This window comes from Neopelma chrysocephalum, unplaced genomic scaffold, assembly GCF_003984885.1.
Source record: "Neopelma chrysocephalum unplaced genomic scaffold, ASM398488v2 Primary Assembly neopelma1_96533, whole genome shotgun sequence".
In the NCBI taxonomy this organism is placed as follows: Eukaryota; Metazoa; Chordata; class Aves; order Passeriformes; family Pipridae; genus Neopelma; species Neopelma chrysocephalum.
In genome coordinates this window covers 87,031-105,778 of record NW_020925179.1, presented here as the reverse complement: position 1 = coordinate 105,778, position 18,748 = coordinate 87,031, and the positions used below count along the sequence as shown (strand labels likewise).

General features: G+C 46.2%; 1 pseudogene across 1 annotated transcript; it reads right to left on the bottom strand.

Annotated features, from left to right (window-relative positions):
- Positions 1-3,697: 3,697 nt before the first annotated feature.
- Positions 3,698-4,221, bottom strand: LOC113981409 (annotated as a pseudogene). The gene has a single exon (XR_003538405.1). The product of XR_003538405.1 is annotated as a ubiquitin-conjugating enzyme E2 B pseudogene (transcript).
- Positions 4,222-18,748: the final 14,527 nt, after the last annotated feature.

The following is an 18,748-nucleotide window of genomic DNA, read 5'->3' as shown; positions in this document are numbered from 1 at the left end:
AGGGTGGTGTCATCAGCATAAAGCAGCTCCCGGACAAGATGGTTTAAGGTCTTAGTGTGGACCTTCAGTCGCCTTAGGTTGAATAGGCTTCCATCAGTACGGTAACGAATGTAGATACCGTCCTGATCATTGAGGTCTGCTGTGACCCTTTGGAGCATCATGCTGAGAAAGACTGTGAATAGGGTTAGTGCTAGAACGCAGCCTTGTTTCACACCATTCTTTATTAGAAAGGGCTCGGAAAGTGCATTGCCATATCTGACTTGGCCGTGCTGATCCTCATGGAGTGAGATGATCATTTTAAGGAACTTGGGGGGACATCCTAAGCATTCCAAAATCTGCCATAGACCTTTTCTGTTCACAGTATCAAAAGCCTTAGTGAGGTCGACAAAGGTTACATAGAGACCTTTGTTCTGTTCCCTACACTTCTCTTGCAGTTGTCTGAGAAGAAATACCATGTCTGTGGTGCTCCTGTTGGCTCTGAAACCACACTGACTTTCAGGTAGAATTCCTTCTGCTATAGCGGGTATTAGTCTGTTCAAGAGTATTCTTGCCAGGATTTTGCCAGCAATGGAGAGCAGAGTAATACCACGGTAATTTGAGCAGTCTGATTTAGTACCTTTCTTCTTATACAAGGTGATGATGACTGCATCACGAAGGTCTGAAGGTAGTTTGCCTAGTTCCCAACAGCGCACCACAAAGTCATGAAATTTAGCATGGAGTGCAAGGCCCCCATGTTTCCAGACTTCGGGTGGAATTCCATCAACCCCATCTGCCGTGCCGATTTTCACCTGCTGTACGGCCTTGAGGGTTTCTCCTAAAGTGGGGGCAGTATCCAATTCGTATTTCACCGGTTGTTGTGTGATGGACTGAATTGCTGAGTCTTGTACTACACGGTTGGTACTGAAAAGAGTCTGAAAGTGTTCAGACCATTGATTCAGAATGGAGGTTTTATCTGTTAAAAGCGTTTGACCATCAGCGCTGAGTAGAGGGCTTTGGACTTGGTATGTAGGCCCGTATGCTGTTTTCAGGGCCTCATAGAATCCTTTGTGATCACCCCTATCTGCGCATAATTGAGTTTTTTCAAGCTAGATCGATCCACCACTTTTTCTGGTTGTCACAGAGTTTCTGTTGGAGCTTGCTGCATGCAATACGAAAGGCTATTTTTCTTGCATGACAGGATGGCAGTGTGAGGTGTGCTTGGTGGGCGATTCTCTTCTTCCTCAACAATTCCTGGATTTCTAGATTGTTTTCATCAAACCAGTCCTTAATCTTCTTGAGAGAGAACCCTAAGGATTCTTCAGAGGATTGCAGGATGCTGTTTTTAATATGGTGCCAAATTGATTCAGGGGAGGAATCTGTAGAGTGTGTAGAATGGTTTTCGAGCCCAGTTTGAAGTTTTGCCTGGAATCTGTCTCTTACTGTGGCTGATTGGAGATTGTTAACTTGGAGTCTTCTCCTTGGGATACTGCCCCTTTTGGGTTTTAACTTAAGATTGAAGTTGAGTTTACAGCGCACAAGTCGATGGTCTGTTTGGCATTCTGCGCTGGGCATCACGCGGGTATGGTGGACATCACGGACATCTCTCCGTCGTACCAAGAGAGATGAGGTGCCATTGCTTAGATCTGGGGTGCATCCAGGTTGTCTTCAGACTATTTTTCTGCTGAAAGTTAGTATTAGTGATGGTGAGCTTTTGCTCCGCACAGAATTCTAGCAGAAGTCGACCATTATCGTTGCAGTTTCCAACACCATGCTTGCCTAATATGCCTTTCCATGCTTCAAAATTCTTACCTACTCTGGTGTTGAAATCACCAAGGATAATGATCTTATCATCTGCAGGCACCTTTTGGGTAAGGGGGTGCAGGCCAGTGTAAAATTTATCTTTTTCAGCAGGGTCGGTTTGGAGAGTTGGGGCATATATACTAAAGAGGACAATGTGTTTGTTGTTGTTTAGTGGAAGGCGTAGGGAGATAATGCAGTCAGAGTGACCTGTCAGCAGATTTTCGAGTTTAGGAACAATAAAGTTTTTGATCATGAAGCCAACTCCTGAGACATGTTTTTCGGTTCTTGGCTTACCTGACCAAAAGTGTGTGCAACCGGCACCATGTTCTCTGAGGCTGCCTTCCTCGTGAAGGCGAACTTCACTGAGAGTTGCAATGTCAGTGTTGAGACGAGCCAGCTCATGGGCAATTAGGGCAGAACGACGCTCAGGACGTCCGCTATCCGCAGAATCGAGCATGGTTCTGATGTTCCAACATGCTAGAGTTAATTTAGGTACACCTTTGGAGGCAGGTGCATGCCTTTGTCTTTTGCTCTTTGTGCGACCGCATTGGAAGAAGATGCCCGTTGGTCTGCGGTTAACCAACCGGGTGAAGGTGGAGATGAGCTTTGTTTAGGTCACCTTTTCTAGGCCCCTCTCCGAGTGGAGCAAGCAGTGCTGTCCTTGAAAAGGCTGCTTGGTCGTTCAGGGTGCTGCCCCAAGAGACTGTCATCTCCGGTCAGTCTCAAATGACCAATATCCTGAACCGTCTGCATGCAGGGTCGGGTCTGCGGCTTCCAGTGCACCTTTCACCTGCCGTTTTGACCCTCGCCTGTCACTACAGGGCTTTTTGCATGTGGGTAAAGCCTTCAAGCCTGCGCAATGGATTTTTTAGGTGAGATGCAGTATGCGCGGAACTGAACCCACCCTTTAATCCTAAGGTTCATCTGCCAGGGTCGAGCAAGCTTGGACGGTGGCAGAGAGGTCCTCAGGACGTAGGTTTGATTAGAGTGACCTTCTCTTAGATGGATGGCCTTACAGGGCTAAGCGAGCTCCATCTGCCCGGGTTTGGGATTTGAGTTGTCCTTCTCCTAGGATGACTGCCAGAAAGGCTAACGAGCTCATCCTGCCCAAGAATGTAGTGTATCTGGTCCTATGGTTTTGACCTGTCTGGCATGGGCGACCCTACCAAAGGCATGTGTCATCGCCAGCATAACTCGCAACCACATAGGGGCACACAGGCTACGTTCCTGCTAGAACGATTTGGGCAAGTCTTTCATTTCCTACTTTACTGTCACCTATTTATATACAATCATAAGGAGATACCCAGGAACAACCCTTTGTCCTGCCCACCCTTTCAGGACGTAACAAAGCAAAGCAAATATATCCAGAACATGTTGAACCCGGGCAATAGCCGCAGGTGAGCCAAAAACAAAAAGACAAACAAACCGACCAACCGTTCTGGCCCCCATACCCATTCAAGGCTGGAGTGCCTTTCAAGGCCCCAGTCTGGCTGGGACTCCCATCACTCTAAAGGAACCCCACTACCCATCCTGACCATATCCTTTCTCCACTGTGTTACCACTTATCTTCAGGCGCACTGCTCACCTGTGACACTTCATACAGGATTGCCCTGCTCTCCCTCCTGCCAGTCAGAGGACCCCCATGGCCCGCTCGATACCCCTCCCCTCTCTTCCCTCCCCCCTTTCCCCTGTACCCCCCCCTCCCCCTTCCCCCCCAAACCTGGAACAGCAAACCTCTGTGTGCTCTGAAGCTGCCCTCTCCTTCTCCACGGGTGCGCAGCAACTGCCGGCAGGGCTGCCCATCTCTATCCCCTCTCACGCTGCGGTTGCAGCTGTGGACCAAACCAGGGTCCCACCACGCCGCCCGGGGAGCGGGGGGGGAGACCCTCGGCAGAGTCAGGGTCCCACCACACCGGGTAGCCTTTCTACTGAGAGTTAAATTGTACACAAGGATTATGAGGATGGAGAGTAACACAGCAGCTGTTACGAATCATTTCAACTTTGTTCCACAATAGCTGAAACTCTTTTCTCATATTCACATTTGTTCTCCTGGTAAAGCTGTGCTGCCTGACTGTTTGCTGGACTGTTTGGATTGGGTTCATCAAGCAGAGACTGAATTGAAGTTAAAATAGATGAAACATCATATGTTGGACTCCAGCGGTTCTGAAGAATATCTAAACATATGCTGCCATCCGCATACACATTTGGATGGAACATTTTTGATAGAAACCTAACAGTTGGAGGTTTATGTGGATATTCTTCGGCGAATTCTATTACTAGTTTAAAAGTACCATCTTCAAAAGGTGTCCCTTCTGGCCCAAATATAACTGCATTCCACTGCATTATATTATTCTCGGATGGTGCACCACTGACACCCACAGGAGGGTCCTCTTGCAATCTCTTGAAGTCGCGCATCAGCCGCCGCCGGGCTGGGGTGGACATGGTGGGCAAAGAATCCGCGGTCACCATTCTTACCATATGTGGGTGTGAAAAGGAGTTCCTTGAAACTCCAAGGTCTCTGTATGTGCTGTTTGTATGAACAGGCTGGCCTGAGTGAGTGTGACTTGCAGCTGTGCTCTGTCTTAAATTGCTTAACCACTCCCAGTGAAAAGTGAATGATATAAAAACCCTGAGTGATGGATAATAAACTGATTTCTGTCCACCAAGTCAGGAGTTCGTAATCTTCATTCCATCTATAGGTGTTGCCGACAATGCGCAGTTGTAATGGCAATTGGCATTCGCAGGAGAAGGGTTCTCCGAGAGGCCAGGTAACGAATTCAACTGCTTAGCCACCTCTGTCTCCACAGCAGCTATTCCAAAAGCCCATCTATGTCCCTTTGGGTCTTTGAAATACCTGTTTCTGAGATAGTCAATGCCGAGGATTGTAAGGGTCCAATAATGCTAAGATGATCCCAGATATAGGGGCAAAAAACTGGAATACTTTATTGAACACGCAAGTGCAATTTAAGGGTCTTGGGGGCTGGACATGCTAATGAGGAGGATGAGTTATGTTAATTAGGGGATGGCTTTATGTTAACTAGAGGATTACACAGGTTTCTGCTACAGTTACACAACTGATTAATATTTCCCTGAACCAGGATTAAATGGGGGGGAGGAAAACAAAGGGGTTTCAACATGGATTGATAACTTCATCTCAAAGTCCTTCCTTATCCTGCTGCAGGAGCCAGGTTAATCCACATGGTTGTACATCAACAGGTCTTGTGAGGAAGGTCCAGTCCTTCTGATTAAGAGATTTCTCTCAGCCTCTGTTGCCCAAGGTTTACTGCATTGACCCATCAAGCTCCTTTCTGCTGACAGCTGGGTTTTGGCTCCTACACAGGATACATGGGGCATCTGGACCAGTCACAATGGGGTGTTTCTGCCAGTCTTTCCCAGTCAAGTTCACCTCAGCTTCCAACACGGTCAACTCTTGAGACCCTCCAGTCATCCCAGAAATGGAAATAGTCTCTGGTCCCACATGTCCTGAGGGCATTAACGTACACTGAGCACCAGTATCAACCAAAGCCTGATATTCTTGTGAGTCTGATGTGCCAGGCCATTGGATCCACACAGTCCAATAGACATGGTTGTCCCGTGCCTCTACCTGGCTAGAGGCAGGGCCCCTCTAACAGTGGTCTTGGTTGGGCAATCACAGCTCTTTCCCTGTGAATACATATGGGAGGAACCTTCTAGCAGGTCAGATCCTTGTCCATAAGATACTGGTACTGCACTTACTCTCACGGGCTTCCCTTTTTCTCTCTCCTTCAACTCTTGTACTTGGGCTGCTAGGACACGGGTAGGTTTCCATTCCCACCATCTCATGTCTTCTCCATGGTCAGCTAGGAAATACCACAACTCGGTTCGTGAGGTCTGTCTGCTCTCTCTAGCTGGGGGGCGTCTGGTTCTCACTGGTGCCATATGGAAACTGTTGCCCTCAATCCTCTCTTTCAGTCTCTCCTCTTTATCTTTCACCTCTGTAGTTAGTGTCTTGAGGTCCTTAATCAATGTCTCTACAGTGGAGATGTGGGCCTGTAGTGGTCCTTCAATCATACTATCATACAACCGAAGTTTATTTATTATAGACATCACTGGCTCTCGCTTCTCCCCAGCCTGTAATGATGTCAGGTAACTGGTGTGTGGGGACGGTCCCATATGTGTGAAGCTCCACCACATCTGTGGTGTACACTTAACCCTGTCAGGATCGTTGCTGGGTTGCCCATCCCTTCCAAACAGTACCTCCAACAGTGCCATTTCCCTCAGGCATAGGGTCCCCTCCTCTATGCTCTTCCAGCCCTTTGCATAATGGTGTGCCTGCAAGGAATCTCTGTAAATGAACCTCTCCCTCACACCATCCAAAAGCCGTGCCCAGAGAGACAGGGACTTCGATTCCCTCACAAACGCCTCCTTGATACCCATATCCTGGGCAATAGACCTCAAGAACCTTGCTTCACCACCATCAAGGTTTTTGACATCACCTGTAGAGTCCCAAACTTGGATCATCTAGGCCAGAATGGGCTCATTCGAGTGATGAATAATGTCTGTCCGTAAGCTCTGGAGGTTGTTATACGATAAGGACTCAGTGATGATTTCTGGTTCTGGAGCAGCCGCCTGTGAGGGTCCTGCCTCCCCATCATCGTCAACTGGGCTAAATGATTTGGTCTTATATTTCCTCTTCTGGATAGGGGCAACCTCTATTGGCTATGTCTGTCCCTTTGATTTGGCCCTATCCTGAGTCACCATGGTATCAGGCATTTTGTTTTCATCTTTTCCTTTTCCCTGGAAGTGCTGCACCATACCGAGCAACTTCTGGTAGGCAATGGCCAAAGCCCCACATGCAGCTGCCAGCTACCTCTCCATGGGTCTATCACGACCTCTCTCCCTCACGGCTTTCATTATTTTTGTAGGGTTTAGGAGTCTTTTGAGGGTGAGCTTCCATGTTGTAGGAGCTGAACAACTTTCTAGGAATTTACCCATATCCTCCCATAACCCATGCCACTCGAGGTTTTTTCACCCCTGGGGCAGGCTTCTGGACTCGTTCTCGATAATTCTTGGCCCTAGCTTCATATATTAGGTATACCATAATGGCACAAACTTGCATGAAAAGCCCAAAAAGTAAAATGTCTCTGACATCTAAGGAGAATTTAAACTTCCCAGAGGCAATTGCATTGGATCCTAAGGGAAAATGGATGAAGGGTTGGGCAAATATACCCCCCTATGTTTCTCCATAGGGATGGATGCCATTATCCTTAAACCCCCAGAGGAAACAGCTTAGGCTAGAGCAGTAATGCATCCTTGAGGACATATTCCAGATGAAAATCACAGGTGCTGAGATCTTCCTCCCCCACTGAGAAGGGGAAGGGGAAAAAGGGAAAAAAGGAGGCTCTTTCCCACTAAACTCACGCTGTCTGCAGCTGGCTGTGGCCGGGATTTCCCCCTTTCGTTGATGGACACACGACACTGCTAATACGGGAGCGGAGGAGAGAAAGGGCGGCGTCCTCCCAGAAAGGTTCCTCTGCAGGTGGGTCAAGCCTCTCCGATGAAGTCCAAGCAGATCCGGGCTGGGGGCGACCAGGGCACAGGAAAGCGGAGGCAAGTCAGGGCCGGAAAACAGCCAGATGACCAGGTTGAAAATAAAGTGAACCTCGGACCCCTCCAACACACACCTTTCCCAGAGTTAGGGCAAAAGTGAAGTGCCTCCCATTTCCGAGGAGAAGGAATAAAAAAAAAAACTCATCACCCCTCCCCGCAGTCTTAGGAGGGCCATCAGCTTGGAATGTGGATCTGCTGGTTAGTTCCTTTGTGTGAATCAATCACCCAAGGCAAACCACCCTATCCCATTCAACATCTTTCTTTTACAGCAATGCAGGGGAAAGAAAAAAAAGAACTCCCCAGAACTCCCCCTTGTTTTTTTTTAGAACAAGTAAACCTATGACAGCTGCCAGGGCACACTGCTGACTCTGATTGAGCCTGCTGTCAACCAGCATCCCCAGATCCCTTTCTGCAGGGCTGCTCTCCAGCCTCAGCCTCTCCTCTCCCAATCTATACTTGTGTCCAGTGTTACTGTCCCAGGTGCAGAATCTGGCATTTGTTCTTGTTAAATTTCATGCCACTGATGATTGCCCAATGCTCCAGTCTATCTAGATCCCTCTGCAAGGCTTCTTGTCCCTCATGAGAGTCACCAGCACCTCTAAGTGTAGTATCACCAGCAAACTTGTTAATGGGGCTTTAAACTCCTGCAACCAGATCAATACACTGATTTAGTTATTGAGATACACTAAATTAGGTTACACTTATTTAGACTAATTGTAGCAACATATTTTACAAGATAACGGGACTTTGGAATATGTTTTTACAAGGAATAGGTTAAAAGGCTCTCACCTGGTCACTGAAACAAATATCTCTTTTCCACCTCTCCAGAAGTATCAGATCCTATGCTATGCTATGCTACATAGAAGTGTTGAGCAGGCCACTGCCTCACAGTGCTTAGTAGAACTGTTAATAAAAATGAAAAAAACTGGCATATCAAAAATACCAAGTAAAAGCATATCGATCAGAGTTTATTTTCTTAGAAGTTGTATTATTGGAAATACTAAATGCAACATTTGCAGGCCACATAAATGTAGTGGACTAGTAATGGATTCTGAAGAAACTGCTGGACAATCAATATGCAAGGATTATGACTGCAGGTGGTAATGGCTGCATAATGATCTTTAGTCCTTCCTGTCCACTGTGTCCTGCCTATGCGTTGCCCTCATTTTGACCTAATGGTGATGCTCCCAGCCTTAGGATGAGATGTGTTTTAGCTAAAATCTGAGCAGGAGTTGAGTGAAAATTCACAGGATTTCCAAGGGCTGCAGTTGTGTTAAGAAAATATGTTCCAGAATAGGTAGGAGTGTTCCAGTGTGAATGCAGCTAACAAAGGCAGTCAGCAAGTCACAGCAGTTTGTGCAGAAAGATGCAAAGAAGGGGGCATCAAAGGTGGCCCTCAAATGAAATTGAGACACTAATAGTCTCAGACATGGTGGTAACACACCACAGGGCAGTTGCCCCAATAGATGTTGTTGCAACTGACCCTGAAAGGGTAGAGACTTAAACACAAAATGAGCTGCAATGAGTGCCTAGGCCCTCTCTGACACCAAGACAGTTGCATCTCTGTCCTGCAAGAACACTGTGGTTTAGAAATGGTATTCTCCAATTTAGTGCTCCTAATAAAACCATGCACTGCTTGGTCTCCCTCCCCGATGTGGTGGGTTGGAGAGGAGAATTGGAGGCACAAAAGGTAAAGATCATGGGTTGAGATAAGAACAGTTTACTGGTGTATTGGGTCTGGCTGAGCTGGAGTTCATTTCCCCATAGCAGCCCTCACAGTGCTGTGCTTTGCATTGATAGCTAGAAGGGTGTTGATAACACACCAGTGTTTTGGCTACTGCTGAGCACAGCATCAGGACTGTAACATTCCTTCCCCAAGTGAGGGCAAGATCCTGGGAGGGGACACAAACAGGTCAGCTGACCCAAACTGACCAAAGGGATATTCCATACCATATGATGTCAGCTCAGATATAAAAGCTGAGGCAATGAGCAGGAAGGCAGGCATTCATTGTCTCCAATGGCTGCCTGCTGAGGAACCTGTGCTGGTTTAAAAGAAAACTGTTGGGAGAAATGAACCCAACTCTAGAGAGATTATAAGTCAAAGTTACAATTTACAAAAAATAAATTACAATAGATGCAATGATACAGATAAAAACTGGTTTTAACCCACAAAACCAGATGTATAACCAAGGCCCCTGGGACAAGAAGTGTTGACCCCTGTGCTGTGCACCATGTGGCCTCCCGGGTGCAAAGTAAAAGTGTTGATCTGCTGGAAGGCAGAAGGGCTCTTCAGAGGGACCTGGACAAGCTGGAGAGATGGTCTGATTCCAATGGGATGAGGTTCAACAAGGCCAAGTGCCGGGTCCTGCACTTTGGCCACAACAACCCCATGCAGTGCTGCAGGCTGGGGACAGAGTGGTTGGAGAGTAGCCAGGCAGAAAGGGACATGGGAGTTTGGATTGACAGGAAGCTGAACATGAGCCAGCAGTGTGCCCGGGTGTCCAAGAAGGCCAATGGCATCCTGGCCTATATCAAGAACAGTGTGGCCAGCAGGACCAGGGAAGTGATTCTTCCCCTGTACTCAGCGCTGATGAGGCCGCACCTGGAATACTGTGTCCAGTTCTGGGCCCCTCAGTTCAGGAAGGATATTGAGGTGCTGGAGCAGGTCCAGAGAAGAGCAACAAGGCTGGTGAAGGGACTCGAGCACAAGTCCTATGAGGAGAGGCTGAGGGAGCTGGGGCTGTTCAACCTGGAGAAGAGGAGGCTCAGGGGAGACCTCATCACTCTAAAACTACCTGAAAGAAGGTTGTAGCCAGGTGGAGGTTGGTCTCTTCTCCCAGGCAACCAGCAGTAGGACAAGAGGGCATGGTCTTAAGCTGTGCCAGGGGAGGTTTAGGTTGGATATTAGGAAGAAATTCTTTACAGAGAGGGTAATCAGGCATTGGAATGGGCTGCCCAGGGAAGTGGTGGATTCACCATCCCTGGAGGTTTTTAAGATGAGACTGGATGTGGCACTTAGTGCCATGGTCTAGTAACCACGGTGGTGGATCAAGGGTCGGACTTGATGATCTCAGAGGTCCTTTCCAACCTGGCTGATTCTATGATTCTATAATTCAGTGAGATTTGGATCCAGGATCTCACAAACCATCAGCAGTACCACAGCAGAAGGGTCCTCTGAGAGACCAGGCAAGGTATTCAGCTAATTTCCTCTGTCTCCACAGCAGCTATCCCAAAAGCCCAATGATGCCCTTTTGGGTCCTTGAAATACCCTCTCCTGAGGTAATCTATGCCAAGGATGCACAGGGCCTCTGGGCCAGTCACAATGGGGTGGTTTTGCCATTTGTTCCCAGTCAGGCTCACTTCAGCTTCCAGTAGAGTCAGCTGCTGGGATCCCCGTTACCCCAGAAATAGAGATGGATTCTGCCCCTACATATCTCAGTGGCATCAGGGTACATTGTGTGCTGGTGTCAACTACAGCCTTATACTCTTGTGGGTCTGATGTGCCAGTCCATTGGATCCACACAGTCCAATAGATCCAATTGTCCCTTTCCTCCACCTGGCTGGAGGCAGGGCCCCTCTAGTTCTGGTCATAGTACTTGTTACTCACTTCCTGTAAATATGAACTGGAGGTCCCTTCAAGAGGATCAGAAGCAACATCAGCCCTCCTATTCTGTCTGAGGACTTGCCAACTGGAGCAGTATTTATGCTTGAAGAATTTCCTGTGGTGGTTGTTCTTCCTCTCAACTCACGTACCTGTGCTGCAGGGCAGAGGTGGGTTTTCCATCCCACTTCCTCATGTCTCCTCCATCGTCATGCAGGTAAAACCACAGGTTAACTCGTGGTGTGTCCCCTCTCTCTTGAGCAGGGTAATGCTTGCTCCCAATAGCAGAGACTCTGGTCCATACTGATGGGGCATGGGACAGTTCCTCTCTAACTTCCTTGAGTCTTTCAAATTTGTCCACAGTCTTGGACAGTCTTTCCACAGCCGAGGTGCAGGTCAGTAGGGAGGAAAAAAGATGATCTTCATATTGCCAGAGTCGAGTAGTCACCTGAAGCACTGTTTGTTCTCCTTCTTTCATTGACATCAATGCCAATGAGTTGATGTATGACGATGGCGTGCTCCGTACAAACTTCTGCCACATGGAGTGTGTGCACTGGACCTCATCTGGATCTACAGGGGACTGCTCATTATTTGAATCCCTATAGATTACCTTCAGCACAGCTAATTCTCTCAGGTACTGGATACCTTTCTCCATAGCATTCCACCTCCTTGGGCTCACTACTAGGTTATCCTTGAGAGAATACCTTTCCCTCATGCTTCACATGAGTTGTCTCCAGAGGCTGAGAGTTTCTGTCCTCTTCCCAATCCCCTTGTCAATGCCCACATCCTGGGACAGGGGTGCCAGTTGCTTGGCTTCACTACCATCTAGTTTCATATCATGGCCTGTGATATCCCGGCATCAGAGCAGCCAAGTCACCAGGGGCTCACTTGACTGGTGGCTGAAATCTTTTCGCACATCTTGCAGCTTACCCGAGGATTGGGTGATTATCTCTGGCCCTGCCTCTTCCTCCTGTTCTGAGGGCCTTGCTTCCTCTTCATCCCTCACTAAGCCAACTGATTTAGTCTTGGATTTCTTCTGTAGAGGTACGACTGCTACTGGCACAGGTTGTTCCTCTGGTTCAGCTGCAGTTTGAGTAGCCATGGTGCCTGTTGGTCTGCTTTCCTCCTCCTCCCCCTGAGGGTGCTGTCTAGTGACGAGCAGTGTCTGATAAATAGTAGCCAGGGCGCAGCACACTGCAATAAGTTGCTCCACTCTGGAGTTGCCATAGCATTCTCCTTGCAAATATTCTGTCACTTTATCAGGGTCCTGTAGTTGTTCAGTGGTGAACTTCCAAACCATCAGAGCAGAGAATTTCTCCAAAACCTGGCCCATTTTCTCCCTCATGCCACTCATGACTATCCACCTTCAGGGCAGGTCTCTGTTATGGTTTGAGATTGCCCCCCCTGGGAGCCGGGGGGCTTAGAGGTGATTGGGTGCCAGGGCAGTTTTCCCTGGAGGGCCAATCACCGCTCGTCTTGTTCGCTCCTGCTGAAAAATCATATATACACAACCACCGGAAGTTGTTGGCAATTGGTCTGTGTCTGTCTTCTGTGTGTGTGTGTGAGTGTGAGAAGGCCAGGGGTGGCAGGGCCTCCTTCTTCCCCCCTCCGGGGGGGAAGGGGAACCCTGCAGCCCCACAACTCTGCCTAAGCCAGGGTTGGAGGCAGCATTGGAGTGAGTGTGTGTTGTGAAGGAAGGGATTCACAACACCTGAAGGTAAGAGGGAGAGAGAGAGGCAAGCTCCTTGCAAGGAGGCCAGGCCCTCTTCCTCCCCCCTTTCCAGCCAGACTGCAGAGCTCGGGACAGTTCATAACTGGACCGAACACCTGTAACAAAAGCTGAGTGGGGGCTTTTTCCCTCTCATTGTAAGTGGGAGTGGATGTGAGGCTTAGTATTTTGAAGCTGAGCCAAAAGAGACAGGCTGATAATGAAAGCAGCTCGGTGCCAGGGGAAAAAAACCCCCCAGGTGAAATTGGAGACGGACCAGAGAGGCCCGGAGGATGTCCCTTGCAGTGATTAAAACGCAGGACAGCCAAAAACTCAGAGGAGGAATGAGATTCCAGGACGCGTACTGTGATAAGCTCACTGAACTACAGCAGCCTATGGAACCGAGGTATGAGGTATGAGAGAGAGAACCACACAGCAGAGATGGCACGGAACCAAGGAGAAAGGACTCAGAACTATCTTCTTGGACTTTGTGAGGAAGAAAGGACTTCGGCAAACAGCTGGAGGTTGGTGGGGGGAGTGTTCAGGTTCCCCGAACACTCCCATGAGAGAGAGACTGGGTACCTATCAGCCTGAAGAGTTTTTTCCTGGACTGAATTGAGGGAGAAAGCTTAAAAGGACTGATAGAAGTGTATAATATTATATATATAGTTGCTTTTAGCTTGTACAGTATATTTATTTGTGTAAAATTAATGTATATATTCTTCCCCTTTTCCCCTATAGAAGCCTCTTGCCTGAAAGTTTCTCTTCGGTGTTGAGATAAAATTGTGGAAAGGGGTGGGGGAAGCCTAGAAATTGAATTTTGGATTTTTGTGGTGGCTGAAACCGCCACACCATCCTAGAAATCTCTGTGCTGAATCTAAATGTTGTGGATTGCACTGAGGAGACCTGGCAGACTTAGCAACAAGAACATGCTTTCCTTAACATCCAAAGGGAATTAAAAATTCTCAAAAGCTGTTGTAACAGGCCTGAAGGAGGAAAAGGGGGTGAAAAGCTCGGGAAAATCATCCTCCCCTGTTCCCCCCGCAGACTAGGTACGATTATTAGTGGACTCCCAAATGTAGCACCCAAGGTAAGGGCAGGAGAGCAGCACTGAATACACATCCCAAATGACTCTCGCTGCCTTTGACATTATCATGTCATAAACTGATATCACAGTGCAGCAACAAAGCAATCCTGATCCCTCTTCCTGCTCTGAAAAAGATTCCCCTGCGGAGCACATATGGGAATATATACAGGGTTAGGTACCACACCCATATGAACAGACCAAGCAACATTGTGACCAGTGGCTCCGTACCTAATACACAAATGCTTAGATCAAATTTGTTTCCAACTTGCTCCTGGCAGATATGTTGTTATCTCAGTCTTTTGATGCAACACATTGGGTGCCAAATGAGGCAGTTGTGGTTTAGGAATGGTACTCCCCAATTCACTGCCCCCCCCAAGACTCTCCAAACCATGCACTGCTCTCTCACTCCCTCGCTTTTTCCCTTCCCCTCCCCACTGCGGTGGGATGGAGAGGGAAACTGGAGGCACAAATGGAAAGATCACAGGTTGAGATAAGAAACATTTACTCGAAACAGCAATGAGATAAGAAATCGAACAGTAACAGCAACAATAACATCACATCAAAGGGGGGAGTTTGGATTTTGCCTGTCGGTGCCCCCAGGAAAGTCAAGACCCTTGTGTCTGACCAGTCTGTCAGTGCCTTGTAATGAGACCCTTCACCAACAGATTCACAAGATCAGAGGGTAATCGTACTGCTCTTTTCGGGGGGCTCAACCAACAGTGTGGAGACCCCTCAGAAGGCCCTGCCAAAGTGTTACCTGCTGCTGGCAACTGCTAGCACCTGTAAAGGACTCGCTCTAACATTTTATGGAATAACACTCTTTATTAATACAAATTGTGACAATTTAATAAGGTTTGTGGTTGTCGGTGATAGTGTCTGGCTGTAAAAACATATTTTAAAGCAATCTACTGATATATATTAAGCAAGCACAAGCTCTAGTCCTAAAAGCAATAGGTAATGAGCGTAAAGTATAATTCTTACCCAATAGGCATCCCTATCAGAGGGAGAAGACAGGTTCAGCCCATTGACTGACCCCAGCAGTTTCAGTGGAGTCTTCCTCAATTTTCCCTCTATCTCCAATTTACTTTTATACTATTTCTTTGTGTTTAGGTAGAGCTTGAGTGGCTCTAGTAATAAATACCTTTTATTTCTGATTGGTGTAAAGTTTTCTCCCCATACCTAATGGGGGGGTGGTGGTCATGGCTTGGCACCTGAGGAGTGGGTTTGACGTGGTTGTTGGCTCAGCAGCAGAACACCTTGATTCTCCCTTGGCTGACAGGTACTGTATGGTCTCATGATCTTCAAAGTCCCACAATGTTCCCCTTTTCTGATGGGATTTGAATGGAGGGAGGCCACGTAGTCTTCACTTTATTCCACGCTCCATTACATCCCTCTGAACAGATGATTATCTCACTCACTGGCAGAGCATGAGACACTGAAAAGTCCTTGATTTAGGGTAAACACTGCTTAGCAACAACTAAAACATCAGTGTGTTATCAACATTATTCTCTTCCTAAATACAAAACACAGCACTGTACCAACTATTAGGAAGAAAATTAACTCTATCCCAGATGAAACCAGGACACCCTTTGAAGGCAATCAGATAAATTAGTTGTAATTGGCCTACAACATGCAGCTTGAACTGTACAGTTGACTTGTTAGCCTTTTGAATGCTGAGGGCTACACTGAGTACAGATCGCTGTGAAAGAATGTGTGATTCTGAAAATACAATCTTTTTTTAATTTGGAGGTGGATGAAATTCTGGAACTTATTGTGAGAAACCGGATTCGTATCTCACTAGATTGCTTAAATATTGTGCTGGATCAACCATTTTGTCAGCAGGGGAGGTAGGGGGGGAGGGCCTCCAGCACCGGTGTCTACATGGTAAGGTCTGCGGCCAATATGGCCTCCAGGATCGGAAGGCACATGGCACAGAAAGCACATAGGGCACTGATATGGTTTGAAGCTGGCTCCCTGCCAAGTCCCCAAACCTCACCACAAGACTCCCCTCCCCAAACCAAGGGAGAAGAGGGAAAAAAAACTAAGAGAACCAAAACGAGAGAGAGGCAGATAAAGCAATATATATAAATATATTTACACTTATATTACAGTTATATACAATCGAAATATATGTACAATTTCAAAAGGGAAAGGGAAAGGGAAAGGGGAAAGGGAAAAAAAACCAAAACCAAAATAAAATATATATATATCCCAATCAATAGCCCAAGATCTAGCAACTAAAAGAATTAGCAAAAGAATATCTTACTACTCTCCTTGGGACAACAGAAAGTCGCACTGGAACGACCGCCAGCAACCTCCATCTCCCAAGGTCAGCAAGGCCTTACCAGGCCTCACTCTCCAACCCGACAGACTCAACAGCAGGGAAACCCACACCTCCAAAGCCGCCGGAAGGAAAGAGGGGCAAAGGCCTCTCCTCCTTTCTTCTTATACCCTGGCTTACGTAAAAATCGTAGGGAATACCGGGTAAATCTGGGCACTTTCCTGGTTACAAACTGGTCACCAAGGAAGGCCTAGACTAAACTACCACAGGCACCTGTCAATCAAGGAAGGCCTGCTGGGTAGCCTGCCCACACCACGCCCCCCTGGAGCCTCTGATTGGCTGGGGCACCCCTCACTTTGGCTAGGAGGGCATTGAGTGGTCAGTGAACCAGGTGTCCCACCTGGGGGGATTGGCCACAGTAGCCAAACCCTATAAACAGAGACTCACAGGGCCTCCATCTTGTTTGGCCTTCTGTCTCTGGACCTGCACCATGTGATCTCTTGGCAGTAACTATTTTTCTGTCCTCTCTTCCTTTACTTCTTTCTTTTCTCAATCTCTCTTTTCTTCCTCTTGTGGGTGACTTAACACCGATGAGTGGCATTTCACTAAGTATGGGGTTGGTGTTTGCTGGTGCTCTAGTGTAATGCTTTTCCTTGGTTGTATGTTATTCCTGTAAACCCTTTTGCCAAAACACCTATTTTCTCACTAAAAGAAATCTCTTGGGAAATGCTTGTAACATGTTGTCTTTATGCGATTCAAGGTATCAAAGAACGAAAAGGCTTTGCAAGAGTTCACATGAGCAAAATCTCTTGGAGTCTTAAATAAAACTAAAACGCCTGGCCAAGCATATGGCTTTGGTACCGGTGCTTTGCACTTATATTTAAGGAGAGTTTATTATTAATGTGATTCTTTTGGTATATATGAAATTACAAAAGCAATTATGAGGTCTTCATAAGACATTGTTCTCACTGAGGAGTAGAAGAATTTGCTTCAGTGTGCATGGAATGAGGATTAGTGACATTACTGACATTAACCAATCAGCTTCTTCATTTCTGACAGATAATTTTTATCTTTATGCTTTGGGGAGCAATTAATTTTCTCAGTTTAAACACTTATGGTCAAATGTATTTACATGACTATTATAAAGTACTTGACATTAGTATTTTGTTTTATTTTGTTAATATATTAACAAAGCTTGCTGTGGATTATTACATTCTTAAGATTCTGTATTTATAGAAATTATATAGAATTTTAAAAGTTGGGCTATCCAATAAACATTCTTTCAGTACTGAAAATGCCAAACTCCTTTCAGTTCTTATGTCTTATTTGGAATTTCCTTCTCCTTTGAAATTTTAATTTACAAGATAAAAATCAAGCCCTAGGGTCATTTCTGTGGCCTGCAGTAAATGTGCTGCTAGTTTAATCTATTCAAAACTGTTTTAATAATTCCCATTAGAACTTTTAGCAAATATTTCCTGGACTCAGTGAGGATGTTTATGGGTTGCGCTGTTTTAAGGCCCTTAACTGATCTTCAGGGAAGGAATTTTCCATGGGGAATCCTATCACTATCATAACAATCAGAGAAAGGGATATTATGCAACAGCAACACAAGATGCTGTCAGGGTCTGGCCTATTCTGTGGAATAACTTGCTATCAAAGCAAAAAAAGAAAGTGATGCTACAAGGCAGAACAATTTTCTTATCTACCTCTTTTATATCACAATTTTTTTATACTGCAATTAACCACAAATAACTGACTTAAAATTTCCTGTCTTGTTTTCTGTTTTAGCCTCTTGCTTTGTGCTTTGCTTCTCAGAGGCACGGTAAAAAATTTCATTCCATGTACCCTGTTGAATACATTGGATTTCCAGATAGGTAAGCTTCAAGATAATGCAAGTCACTGGATTTGGAAAAGTGGTTTTTTATGTAGTGTATCTAGATTGTTCATCCATAAACTTTGAGAAACAATGCCAGTGTAATACACTGTTATCATCATATAATTTTAAAAGAAATTTTATACTAGTTTGATCTATTTAGGAAGTCAAAAGAAGTCCTGCTTAAACTACCACTTTTCTATGTACTTTTGCAGTGTTTTATCACACCCATGTGTTTTGAAGAGGCATGACCTAGTATTTGGCAAAATCAGATTAAAAAACTGCCAAATAAGAACAACTATAATGAACCTAGCCTAAGCTCTTCATATACTTTTATGTGTATAGTTACTAATATAGAATGAAAATGTGGGTAAGTAGTAGTAACTTATTTTGTTTGTTTATTAATACAGAAAAGTTAGATACATGCTTTTAAAAATTTACTTTTAGGATGTTGACATTGTCAAAGGATGTTAAGAGTGGCTGCTTTCTCTGGTAGCTCCAGGCCCAGAACTTTCTCCTGTATGGCTGCTGGAGCCCAGGCCAGTGGCTGGTCTTCCTGGAAGTAGCGCCTGTAGCTGTTTGATAGACCATCAATTAGTGTGACTGGAGAGGTTTGTTGCTGGTTATTGTCTTTTTTAATGATAATTGGTGATGTTTCATGTCTGTGTGTTTGTCTTTCTCTTTCCTTATGTGAGACACTGGATTATTATACTATTGGGCCGGAACCAACTCAAGCATGTGTGTGTTGGAGGAAGGGATAGGTCGAATCTCATGGAGGTGAGGTAATGCCGTATCCCACATGGCAGCCCCTGTGAGCCTGCTGGGGCAAC